Raw genomic sequence first — 13412 nt, forward strand, 5'->3', positions numbered from 1 at the left:
GCACCTTGTGCTGGGGAAAATAAAAGTCACTCTAAAATGTGCAGTTTTGTCACACAACACACGCTTTGGAGGGAGCGTTCAATTGGCATGCTGACTGCAGGAATGTCCACCAGAGCTCATTTCTCTACCATAAGTCACCTCCAACGTCATTTTAGAGAATTTGGCAGTATGTGCAACCACAGACCATGTGTATGGTGGTGTGTGGGCGAGCGGTTTGCTGATTTGAACGTTGTGAACAGAGTGCCCCAAGGTGGTGGCGGGGTTATGGTGTAAGCTATGGACAATGAACACAATTGCGTTTTATCAATAGCAATTTGAATGCACAGAAATACCATGACGAGATCCCGAGGCCCATTGTCGTGCCATTCAACCGCTGCCAACACCTCATGTTTCAGCATGATAATGCACGGCCCCATGTTGCAAGGATCTGTACACATATTCAGGAAGTTGAAAAAGTCCCAGTTCTTCCGTGGCCTGCATGCTCACCAGACATGTCATCCATTGAGCATGTTTGGGATGCTCTGGATTGACGTGTACGACAGTGTGTTCCAGTTCTCGCCAATATCCAGAAACTTCCCACAGCCATTGAAGAGGAGTGGGACAACATTCCACAGGCCACAATCAACAGCCTGATCAAATCCATGTGAAGGAGATGTGTCGCGCTGCATGATGCAAATGGTCGTCACAGCAGATACTGACTGGTTTTCTGATCCACGCTCCTATCTCTTTTGTTAAGGTATCTGTGACCAACAGATGCATGTCTGTGTTCCCAGTCATGTGAAATCCATAGATCAGGGCCCAATGAATTGATTTAAATTGACTGATTTCCTTATATGAACTGTAACTCATTCAAATCTTTGACATTGTAGCATGTTGCGTTTATATTATTGTTCAGTATAGTTTGGCTCACTTGTATACTTTAACATTGTAAGGATAAACTATTCATGATTTGATTGTTCTGTAGTTATATTCTCTAAACCAGATGTAGAAACTGCTCTCTCTGAACTGCAGATTAGTTTAGGATTTATGTAAGGGCCATCTGGCACATTCTAAATGATCATTGATGATTTCTGTGTTTATTTCACGCAATATTTATGACTATGACTACATGTCTCGATGCTCTAAGGACACTGGCCTATTGTACGCTTAGCGTGGTATTTTTTATGTACTCGTACAAAGACCATTACATCATTTGACTGACCATAAATAGGCTATTTCACACAGAAACCAAAGAGCAAGGATGTAACATTTTATTTTGAGAAATAGAAAAATAGTTACATAAAAGAAGTTAAATAAAAGAAGACACACAACAGTACCCTCACACCTATTACCCCAAAACACACAACAGTATAAACATTAGGAATGTTCCCAAAGCAATGTTATTATGTTCCCCAAAACACACAACATCCCATGCAAAACACACAACAGTACTGTACCTCACACCTATTAGGAATGTTCCCCAAAACACACAACAGTACTGTACCTCACACCTATTAGGAATGTTCCCCAAAACACACAACAGTACTGTACCTCACACCTATTAGGAATGTTCCCCAAAACACACAACAGTACTGTACCTCACACCTATTAGTGTTCCCACACACAACAGTCACACCCTATTAGGAATGTTCCCCAAAACACACAACAGTACTGTACCTCACACCTATTAGGAATGTTCCCCAAAACACACAACAGTACTGTACCTCACACCTATTAGGAATGTTCCCCAAAACACACAACAGTACTGTACCTCACACCTATTAGGAATGTTCCCCAAAACACACAACAGTACTGTACCTCACACCTATTAGGAATGTTCCCCAAAACACACAACAGTGTTCCCACCTAAAATGTTCAAAACACAACAGTACTGTACCTCACACCTATTAGGAATGTTCCCTAAAACACACAACAGTACTGTACCTCACACCTATTAGGAATGTTCCCCAAAACACACATAAGACACTAACCCTCTCCCATCCAACTTTTTATACATTAGTAAATTTGTTACATTATTGTCATCAAAATGATACATTTATACTGTAGTACAACAGTTTTGAAAAAATATTATCTGGCAGCAAAATGCTCGTATCATGATGTCAGAGGGAACAAATACAATTTAACAAGATACAGACAGCACATAGCAGAGCTCTGTTTCCTCCTTCCCCTTTAACAAGATACAAACAGCACATAGCAGAGCTCTGTTTCCTCCTTCCCCTTTAACAATATACAAACAGCACATAGCAGAGCTCTGTTTCCTCCTTCCCCTTTAACAAGATACAAACAGCACATAGCAGAGCTCTGTTTCCTCCTTCCCCTTTAACAAGATACAAACAGCACATAGCAGAGCTCTGTTTCCTCCTTCCCCTTTAACAAGATACAAACAGCACATAGCAGAGCTCTGTTTCCCTTCCTTCAAGATACCCAGAGCTCTTAACAAGATACAAACAGCACATAGCAGAGCTCTGTTTCCTCCTTCCCCTTTAACAAGATACAAACAGCACATAGCAGAGCTCTGTTTCCTCCTTCCCCTTTAACAAGATACAAACAGCACATAGCAGAGCTCTGTTTCCTTCATGATGTCAGAGGGAACAAATACAATTTACATGAAGTATTTTTCTTCCACTCAAACACCCAGGAATGTTTGTTTCATTGTTATCCGTCTGCAGCCACTTTAAACAGAAGAGACAACATTTGATGGGACCTCTTTATTTAGGACAGACACATTTCTAACTGACCAATAAGCAGGGCTTCCTTACATAAGTAAAGCAAAAGGTAATATGTGAAACAAAAAACTAAAAGTATGCAGAGGTTAAGACAAAGACTAAGTTAATGTAACTAATTAATAGTTATCCCTATTTTTCCCTCTTCTCCATCACCCTATGACATGGAGCTGGAACTGAAGGAGGTGCGGCTGTAGGTGGTGCTGCTGACGATGCTGTATCGTCTGGAGGAGCCAGATGATCCCAGGTCCAAGCTGCCTCTCCGAGAGCTCGCCCTCGACCCGGTCCTGGAGCCCGATGTGGACCCGGGAGTGGATGAGTTGTACGGACTACTGATCCCTCTGGAGGAGGCAGAGGCAGCCTGGAGCATCTTGACTCCTGTATTCTCCTCCACCAAGCAGTTATCCATTGCTTCTTTGTAAGAGATCTTCAGCTTGGTCTTGGGGCAGGTCAGGTTCTTGGCATGGTGCCTCGTGTCCTGGAGCTTCTGGGCCCCTCTTCCATCCAGCCAGCCCTCTTTGAGAGCTTCCTTGATGGTCCTCCTGCGGCCCAGCTCTGGGTCATACAGGCCTCCGGTAACAAACTGGAACTCCAGGAAGCGGTGGCCCGCCTCATAGGGAAGCCACTTCTCCCTCATGGCCTCAGCAGCGGACATTTTATGTTTACACTTGATGTCTTCAAACCCGATGTAGGCCTTCTGGGCGGGCTTCAGCCTGGTAGCCATGTCGTTCTCGATGATCCCCTGGCTGGAGGCCTCCTGGATGGACAGGCGCCGTCCATCGGAAGGGTTTACAATGCCTCCGGTGCAAGCCTGGGCCTCCAGTAGTCTCTGGGCAGAAATGCTGTCCACCAGCCCACGTTTGTGAGCCTCGGAGATGGAGATCTTCTCTAGGGCCTCCATGTCAAAGATGGCGCCCACGGGGCTCTGCTCCCCATCCAAGACCACAGCTTCAGCAGGGCAAGCCAGGGAGACAGAGATACTGGCGATATGCTTCAGAGTGCTGGGAGAGGAAGGGCCATCGGGCTGGGTAAAGGAGCTGCTGGTGGTGGATCTGGTGATGGTGGAGCAGTCGCCAATGGAGGAGGGTCCAATGGTAGAGCTGCCAATGATGGAGCTCGTCTTCTCAGCCTTGATGGAAGTAGATGATGTTGAAGTGATCCGTGGTGAGTAGGTGGTTGATGAAGACAGCAGGGATGAGTATGCTGCTGCTGATGTTGCTGCTGCTCTGGCTTTGGATGATGATGTTGATGAGGAGGAGGAAGACGAGGCAGAGGATCTGTTTGCTTTGGTCTTGCTGGTGATGATGTCAGCAAACTGTGTGAGAGTAATCATCTGCGATCTGTACTGGTCGTACAATGATTGGTTGATCACACTCTTCTCTAGCAGCTCTCTGATGTCATACTGGATCTCTGTCTTTCTGTCGAAGATGACCAATCTCTTGGATCCATCCTGGGTGGTGGTAGTGATTTCCTCCCACTCACACTCTTGCTGCGACAGCTCCAGGAACATCTCGTAGTCGATCAGCCCCTTGTCGTACGCTTCCTTCACCGACATATCCTTATTGGTGTCTGGGTCTACAATCACCACCCTCCTCTTCCTTTGAGTGCTCTTCTGGGTGATGGGCTGAGGCGGTTCCTTCTTCTTCTTGATGGAGAGGAGAACCAGGCCAGTCTTCTGGTCTATGATGCAGCGTTTCTTTAGCTGGAGATAAGTTAGGTTGTCCTGGTTGTTTGGATCGAAGAAGCCCTTGGAGTTGTCCCCTTCGTCTGTCAGGATCTGGTTCATTTCCTTGCTGAAGTAGCCCTTCTTATAGGCAGTCACCACCTCGATGCGGTGGCTGTGTCTGGGGTCGATGATGCCCCCGCTGGCAATCTGAGCCTCGAGTAGATGGATCCCATGTTCCTTCTCGATCAGCCCCTTCTCTATGGCCTGGAACAGGGAGATGATCTTATCCGTGCCTGGGTCTTTATACCCGGTGACGGCCCTCTCTGCAGACAACAGCTTGTCTTTGAGCTCCGGCCCAGCCAGGCCCCTCTTGTAGGCATCGACCACGGTCAGACAGAGGTTGTTGACGGGGTCAATCATGAATCCAGAGGCGGCCTGGGCTTCAAGGAGCTCCAGGGTGGTGCTGGGCTTCAGTAACCCTTCCTTCATGGCCTGGTAGATGGACAAGATCTTGTCGTTTGCCTCGTTGTAGACCCCCGCAATACAGGTGGAGCCACGGAGGTACGACCTCAACCGGTGCTCGATGTCCTGGCTGGTCAGTTTGCCTTCCTTCAGTTGGTCCATGTCAGATTTCTCCAAGAGGTTAGCACTCATCAGGTCTGTGACAGACACCTCTCCCCTGAGACCCTTCACTGTCATGGGCTTCTCTGGAGCGGGGAGAATCAGGAGACCTGTGGTGGGTTCGGCCTTGCATCTCCTCTTCAGGGATACGTAGCTGGCTCCCAGCTGGGTGTCTGGGTCCAAGTAACACTCAGGTCGTTGGTTCAAGGCTCGGTACAGATCCTCGTCGATCAGGTCCCGGTCCATGGCTGCATCTTTAGGGAGGAAGACACTGAGGACAGGGTCTATGATTCCCCCTACTGATTCTTGTGCCTGGAGCATCCGCAGAGCTGTGACTCTATCGATCAGGCCCTTCCTCATAGCCTGGCCTGCTGACAAGAGCTTGGTGGTGTTGGGGTCACGGTACCCCAGACATGCAGCCTCAGCAATCAGCAGCCTCTCTCTGTCCTCCTCGTATACCACTCCTCTCTTGCACGCCTCCTGCACCGTCATCTTCTCGTTGACTCTGGGATCCACAATGTGGCCTGTGGCAGCTTGGGCCTCTAGCAGCAAGATGGCGCTGTCTTCAGAGAGGATGTTCTCTCTCTTGGCCTCTGTGAGGGACATTTTACCTTGAGGTCCCACAGCCACACCAGAGATACTACCAGTCCCCTTAAGATTGAGCTTGATGTCCACAGACACCTCGCGGACGGTCTTCTGACCGTTCAGGAGCTGTCCGTAAGTCACTTTGTTGATGACCCCACAGTCCAGCAGCTGCTTGGCCATCACCATTTTGCGGACACCTTCGAAGACCAGCGTGGCGGGATCCAGGTCTTTCTTTCCGCTCTCGTCCGTCTGGGTGTGTTTGGCGAAGGCGTAGGGCCTTTCCTGAGTTTACTCAACTCTGCCTCCAGGGAGTCTCTGACGGAGGTGAGTTCAGAGAACTGGGTCTGGGTGATCAGCAGCCTGCTCTTATGACGCTCCTCCACCTCCCTCAGCTCTCTCATCAACCGCTCTATCTCAGTCTTCAGAGAGCTCCTCTCCCGCTCCAGCTTCTCCTTCTCCGAGTTAAACTGCCTCACCTCCCCTTCCTTGGACTCGTACTGGCCCTTCCAGTACAGGAAGTCCTTCTTGACCTGAATGGATGAATAAATGTATTAATTGATGGATGAATAAATTATATAAAATATGATAATAATACAAATTAATGTAATATGAATCATAAATGAATGAATCAATGGATGGATGGATAGATAAATAAAGGAATGAATGAATTAATCAAATTTAAAATACACATATATAAGATTGACTCCAGACAGCAAAGTGAAATCAACAATACACACCTTCTCATTCTCCTCCTGCAGGCACAGCTTGATGCGTGACTCGGACTCAAGAGAGACTTTCATGTGGTTCAGCTCTTCCTCTAGCTTCTGAGAGCGAGCTCTGTCCTGGTTTGTCTGCTTTAGCTTCAACAGCAGAGCATCTCTCTCCGTCTCTATCTCGTTGTACTGGGTCTCAGTGGACTGAATCAGACAGGATGTCTGGATGGGGAGAGACGGGGGGACGGGGGGGTCAAGGGAGAGAGAGAGAGGAAGAGAAGGAGAGACAGGGACAGAGGGGTGAAGGTGAGATAGACAGATAGACAAAGGGGCAGAATATTAGCAGGTTAGCGTTTTTCGTCATGAATCTTGTTTTTGAGGCATCTCTGCAGGGTGGTCACTAACTGGCACAGTTTTTTAAAACCTAACCTTAACCTTAACCATACTGGTAACCCGAATGCCTAGTGGTTCCCCTAACCTTGAATTAAGCTTAGTTTTCATAAATATTTACAATATAGCCCATTTAGATTTTGCAGCTGGCCTATCTAAGCGGAAATCGCTCAGTTCTGCCTCCAGGACAAGATTCATGACAATAAATGTCCACCTGCAAAATATTAGTTGAGTGATTAGTTTTAGAATAATTATGAATTATTTTGTTAGAAAATGTCACAGAATTAGCTGATTTGGCATTTACAATAAGAACAGCATGCTCTGTTATTGAAAAACAAAACACAGCTCCCAATAACTTACCCACACATTGGCAATAAGCAGTTATCATTGGTCAATTAAAATGATATCACTAAAGCAATAAATTACCAGAATTCCCCAACATGGAAACAAGAGTGCAATTGGTTTCCTGTACATTCAAAGGAAATAGACAGATACTGTCAGAGACTGATTACCAGTTTACTAGACTAGACAAACAAGAATCTATCTACTAATATTACTAGATACGTGGACACGACAATAATTACAAGGACAGAGACTAAATTAAGACCAGAGGACAAGATCAGTGATGATGTAGACACTGTGGATCACTGGAGACAAAACAAAGCAAAGGCAAAAAGCCTGATGATTGGTAAATCAACAGAGGAAGTATCTAGTTGTGGGCAGGGGTGTGAGAAAGCAGTATGGTGAAGGCAACCACAGTGGATGCACAGATTGCATTTGCATTCCTTTTTTTTCTTCAATCTTTCAATTGAAAATGCAAATCACAACACATACAAGGATGCATGACTAGCATGGGTTTCACAATAAACAAGCAAAGGCAGGCATCTACATGAGGTTTGCCAGCATGCAAGATAAACGGATTGTCTGCAGCCAGCTAAAGCTATCCACCAACTAACTAAAGTAGTATAGTCTGATTTGAAGAAACACAAAACAGTCCGACATGAACCTCTGAGGTTCAAGACAAGTACCTCAAAGACCTGACCCTGGAGTTGCCCTATCTCCATCCTGAGTTTCTCCCTCTCCGAAGAGAGCTCTGCCACCAGGCTCTGGGTATCCAGGCTGCTTCCCGAGCTGCTCTTCAGCTGCAGCTCCAGGACAGTGATCTGGGCCACCAGCTCGTCATCAGCCCCCTGTCTGGTCCTCAGCAGCTCCTCCCTCTCATGTTTCACCCCCCTCAACTCTTCCTCGAGCCGCAGTCGCTCTTTGGTCAGGGTCTGGGTCAGGGTCTGGAGACGCTCGTGTTCTACCGAGCTCTCGTTGAGCACTCGGCTCTTCTCCTCGATGGTCTTGTAGAGTGTTTCGTTACAGAGATTAGCCTCGCGGACCTTGGCCTGCTCCTGGAGGAGATGCTGTTGGAGTGACTTCAGCTCGGAGCTCAGAGACGCCAGACACTCCGTGGAGGCTTTGAACTCCTTCAACCTCCTCTCTAGCTCCTCCTGGAGTTTCCTGTGCTCCTCTTCTCCCCTCCTCCCCACGGTTTTGGCCTCCTCCTGACTGCGACGCAGGGTGGTGATGGTACTGGTGTACTCCCGCATGGTGTGGTTGGTTTTCTGGAGCTCTGTCTCCACGTGCCTCCTCTTGATCACCTCCTCCTGGCCGGTTCTCCTCAAAGCCTCCACCTCCCCATCTTTCCTTTCAAGAGTAGCCTGCAGCTCCTTGATGGATCCCTGTAACCTGGCTACACTCTGCTCTGCCTTGTTCTTCTCACCGCTCACCTTCTTAAACTCTGTACAGCTACTAACCAGCTCCTCCTCCACCTCCCTCAGCCGGGTCACAGCCTGGGAGGAGGAGGTCCGCTTGCCCCGAATCTCCCCCAGGAGCAGCTCCATCCTGGTCCTCTCCTCCTCCAATGCTCTCCTCCTTCTCTGCTCCTCGTCCAGGCTGTGTGTGAGGAGGACCAGCTGGCCGCTTCTGTCCTGCAGGGCCTTGGTGAGCTCTGACACCTCACCTCTATACTGACTACTGTCCTCCCCTCTCTGCCTGACTAATATCTCCACCTGCGCCTCCAGCTCCCTTCTCCTCCGCGCCTCCTCTGTGACCACAGATCTCTGAGAATGGGCCTCCTCCTCCGCCATCGTCCTCTGCTCCTCGGCCTGACTCAGAGACACATTCAGCCTCCTGAGCTGGTCCTCCTGGTCCCTCCTATCAGCCTCTAGCCGTTCACACTGCAACTTGATGCCCTGGTCCACCTCCTCCCTCTGGGAAGACAGGTGCTGGATGTCCATCCTGCAGATGGTAATCTGGGACTCGTAGCTGAGCTTTTGGTTACTGATCTCCACACTGCATTGTGTCCTTACCTTAGACAGCTCTTGCTCCAGCTCTTTGAAGCGCTGCTCCTCCTCCTCCAGCTGCTTCCTTAACCGCTCTGCCTCCCTCTCCTGGGTCCCCACACTCTTCTCCACCTCCATCTTTGCCCAGTTGGCCTGCTCCAACTCCTTCTGCCTCCTCCTCAGCACCTGCTCGTGCTCATCCTGCAGCTCCCCGTAGCGCTCATCCGCCATCCTCCTCTTCCTCTTCTCCTCCTCGACGAGGGAGTTGAGGCGGGTCACCTGCTCCTGCAGCTCCTTCAGTTGGCCGCGGGTGGAGGCAAGGGAGTCCTGAGTGGCGCTGCACTGCAGGGCCGTGCTCCTCTTCACCTCCTCCACAGAGAGGAGCTGCTCCTGCGACTGGGACAGCTCAAGCCGGTAGCGGACTAACGCCTCCTCCAGAGAACTGTTCTTAGCGTTGTGGTCCTCAATGTCCTCTTTGAGCAGCCGTAGCTCCTCCTCCAACAGGTCGATCCTGGTGTTACGCATCTACAGGTGGAGAAGGAAGGATTAGGATTAGGTCAGACATGGCCTATTATGTTTTTGTTTTTTTAAATACAACTGCGACACAAAATAGGGCACTTCATAATGTCCACTTATGTACCATCGTGACCCCCCTTCATAATGTCCACTTATGTACCATCGTGACCCCCCTTCATAATGTCCACTTATGTACCATCGTGGCCCCCTTTCATAATGTCCACGTATGTACCATCGTGGCCCCCCTTCATAATGTCCACTTATGTACCATTGTGGCCCCCCTTCATAATGTCCACTTATGTATCCCGCAAAGGCGGAGGTGTTGCTAACATTTACGATAGCAAATTTCAATTTACAAAAAAAAAAATGACGTTTTCGTCTTTTGAGCTTCTAGTCATGAAATCTATGCAGCCTACTCAATCACTTTTTATAGCTACTGTTTACAGGCCTCCTGGGCCATATACAGCGTTTCTCACTGAGTTCCCTGAATTCCTATCGGACCTTGTAGTCATTGCAGATAATATTCTAATCTTTGGTGACTTTAATATTCACATGGAAAAGTCCACAGACCCACTCCAAAAGGCTTTCGGAGCCATCATCGACTCAGTGGGTTTTGTCCAACATGTCTCTGGACCCACTCACTGTCACAGTCATACGCTGGACCTAGTTTTGTCCCATGGAATAAATGTTGTGGATCTTAATGTTTTTCCTCATAATCCTGGACTATCGGACCACCATTTTATTACGTTTGCAATTGCAACAAATAATCTGCTCAGACCCCAACCAAGGAACATCAAAAGTCGTGCTATAAATTCACAGACAACACAAAGATTCCTTGATGCCCTTCCAGACTCCCTCTGCCTACCCAAGGACGCCAGAGGACAAAAATCCGTTAACCACCTAACTGAGTATCTCAATTTAACCTTGCGCAATACCCTAGATGCAGTTGCACCCTAAAAACTAAAAAAATGTATCATAAGAAACTAGCTCCCTGGTACACAGAAAATACCCGAGCTCTGAAGCAAGCTTCCAGAAAATTGGAACGGAAATGGCGCCACACCAAACTGGAAGTCTTCCGACTAGCTTGGAAGGACGTTACCGTGCAGTACCGAAGAGCCCTTACTGCTGCTCGATCATCCTATTTTTCTAACTTAATTGAGGAAAATAAGAACAATCCGAAATTCCTTTTTGATACTGTCGCAAAGCTAACTAAAAAGCAGCATTCCCCAAGAGAGGATGACTTTCACTTTAGCAGTGATAAATTCATGAACTTCTTTGAGGAAAAGATTATGATTATTAGAAAGCAAATTACGGACTCCTCTTTAAACCTGCGTATTCCTCCAAACCTCAGTTGTCCTGAGTCTGCACAACTCTGCCAGGACCTAGGATCAAGAGAGACGCTCAAGTCTTTTAGTACTATATCTCTTGACACAATGATGAAAATAATCATGGCCTCTAAACCTTCAAGCTGCATACTGGACCCTATTCCAACTAAACTACTGAAAGAGCTGCTTCCTGTGCTTGGCCCTCCTATGTTGAACATAATAAACGGCTCTCTATCCACTGGATGTGTACCAAACTCACTAAAAGTGGCAGTAATAAAGCCTCTCTTGAAAAAGCCAAACCTTGACCCAGAAAATATAAAAACTATCGGCCTATATCGAATCTTCCATTCCTCTCAAAAATTTTAGAGAAGGCTGTTGCGCAGCAACTCACTGCCTTCCTGAAGACAAACAATGTATACGAAATGCTTCAGTCTGGTTTTAGACCCCATCATAGCACTGAGACGGCACTTGTGAAGGTGGTAAATGACATTTTAATGGCAACGGACCGAGGCTCTGCATCTGTCCTCGTGCTCCTAGACCTTAGTGCTGCTTTTGATACCATCGATCACCACATTCTTTTGGAGAGATTGGAAACCCAAATTGGTCTACACGGACATGTTCTGGCCTGGTTTAGATCTTATTTGTCGGAAAGATATCAGTTTGTCTCTGTGAATGGTTTGTCCTCTGACAAATCAACTGTAAATTTCGGTGTTCCTCAAGGTTCTGTTTTAGGACCACTATTGTTTTCACTATATATTTTACCTCTTGGGGATGTTATTCGAAAACATAATGTAAACTTTCACTGCTATGCGGATGACACACAGCTGTACATTTCAATGAAACATGGTGAAGCCCCAAAATTGCCCTCGCTAGAAGCATGTGTTTCAGACATAAGGAAGTGGATGGCTGCAAACTTTCTACTATTAAACTCGGACAAAACAGAGATGCTTGTTCTAGGTCCCAAGAAACAAAGAGATCTTCTGTTGAATCTGACAAATAATCTTAATGGTTGTACAGTCGTCTCAAATAAAACTGTGAAGGACCTCGGCGTTACTCTGGACCCTGATCTCTCTTTTGAAGAACATATCAAGACCATTTCGAGGACAGCTTTTTTCCATCTACGTAACATTGCAAAAATCAGAAACTTTCTGTCCAAAAATGATGCAGAAAAATTAATCCATGCTTTTGTCACTTCTAGGTTAGACTACTGCAATGCTCTATTTTCCGGCTACCCGGATAAAGCACTAAATAAACTTCAGTTAGTGCTGAATACGGCTGCTAGAATCCTGACTAGAACCAAAAAATTTGATCATATTACTCCAGTGCTAGCCTCTCTACACTGGCTTCCTGTCAAAGCAAGGGCTGATTTCAAGGTTTTACTGCTAACCTACAAAGCATTACATGGGCTTGCTCCTACCTATCTCTCTGATTTGGTCCTGCCGTACATACCTATACGTACGCTACGGTCACAAGACGCAGGCCTCCTAATTGTCCCTAGAATTTCTAAGCAAACAGCTGGAGGCAGGGCTTTCTCCTATAGAGCTCCATTTTTATGGAACGGTCTGCCTACCCATGTCAGAGACGCAAACTCGGTCTCAACCTTTAAGTCTTTACTGAAGACTCATCTCTTCAGTGGGTCATATGATTGAGTGTAGTCTGGCCCAGGAGTGGGAAGGTGAACGGAAAGGCTCTGGAGCAACGAACCGCCCTTGCTGTCTCTGCCTGGCCGATTCCCCTCTTTCCACTGGGATTCTCTGCCTCTACCCTGTTACGGGGCTGAGTCACTGGCTTACTGGGGCTCTCTCATGCCGTCCCTGGGGGTGCGTCACCTGGGTGGGTTGATTCACTGTTGTGGTCGGCCTGTCTGGGTTGGCGCCCCCCTTGGGTTGAGCTGTGGCGGAGATCTTTGTGGGCTATACTCGGCCTTGTCTCAGGATGGTAAGTTGGTGGTTGAAGATATCCCTCTAGTGGTGTGGGGGCTGTGCTTTGGCAAAGTGGGTGGGGTTATATCCTTCCTGTTTGGCCCTGTCCGGGGTGTCCTCGGATGGGGCCACAGTGTCTCCTGACCCCTCCTGTCTCAGCCTCCAGTATTTATGCTGCATTAGTTTATGTGTCGGGGGGCTAGGGTCAGTTTGTTATATCTGGAGTACTTCTCCTGTCCTATTCGGTGTCCTGTGTGAATCTAAGTGTGCGTTCTCTAATTCTCTCCTTCTCTCTTTCCTTCTCTCTCTCGGAGGACCTGAGCCCTAGGACCATGCCCCAGGACTACCTGACATGATGACTCCTTGCTGTCCCCAGTCCACCTGGCCATGCTGCTGCTCCAGTTTCAACTGGCCTGGGCCCTAGGACCATGTCCCAGGACTACCTGACATGATGACTCCTTGCTGTCCCCAGTCCACCTGGCCATGCTGCTGCTCCAGTTTCAACTGTTCTGCCTTACTATTATTCAACCATGCTGGTCATTTATGAACATTTGAACATCTTGGCCACGTTCTGTTATAATCTCCACCCGGCACAGCCAGAAGAGGACTGGCCACCCCACA

General features: G+C 47.7%; 1 pseudogene; it reads right to left on the reverse strand.

Annotated features, from left to right (window-relative positions):
* Positions 1-2437: 2437 nt before the first annotated feature.
* The window catches only part of LOC115145387 (desmoplakin-B-like), a 46580-nt pseudogene continuing 35605 nt past the window's right edge, over positions 2438-13412 (reverse strand).

The sequence above is a fragment of the Oncorhynchus nerka genome, linkage group LG17 (genome assembly GCF_034236695.1).
Source record: "Oncorhynchus nerka isolate Pitt River linkage group LG17, Oner_Uvic_2.0, whole genome shotgun sequence".
Classification (NCBI taxonomy): domain Eukaryota; kingdom Metazoa; phylum Chordata; class Actinopteri; order Salmoniformes; family Salmonidae; genus Oncorhynchus; species Oncorhynchus nerka.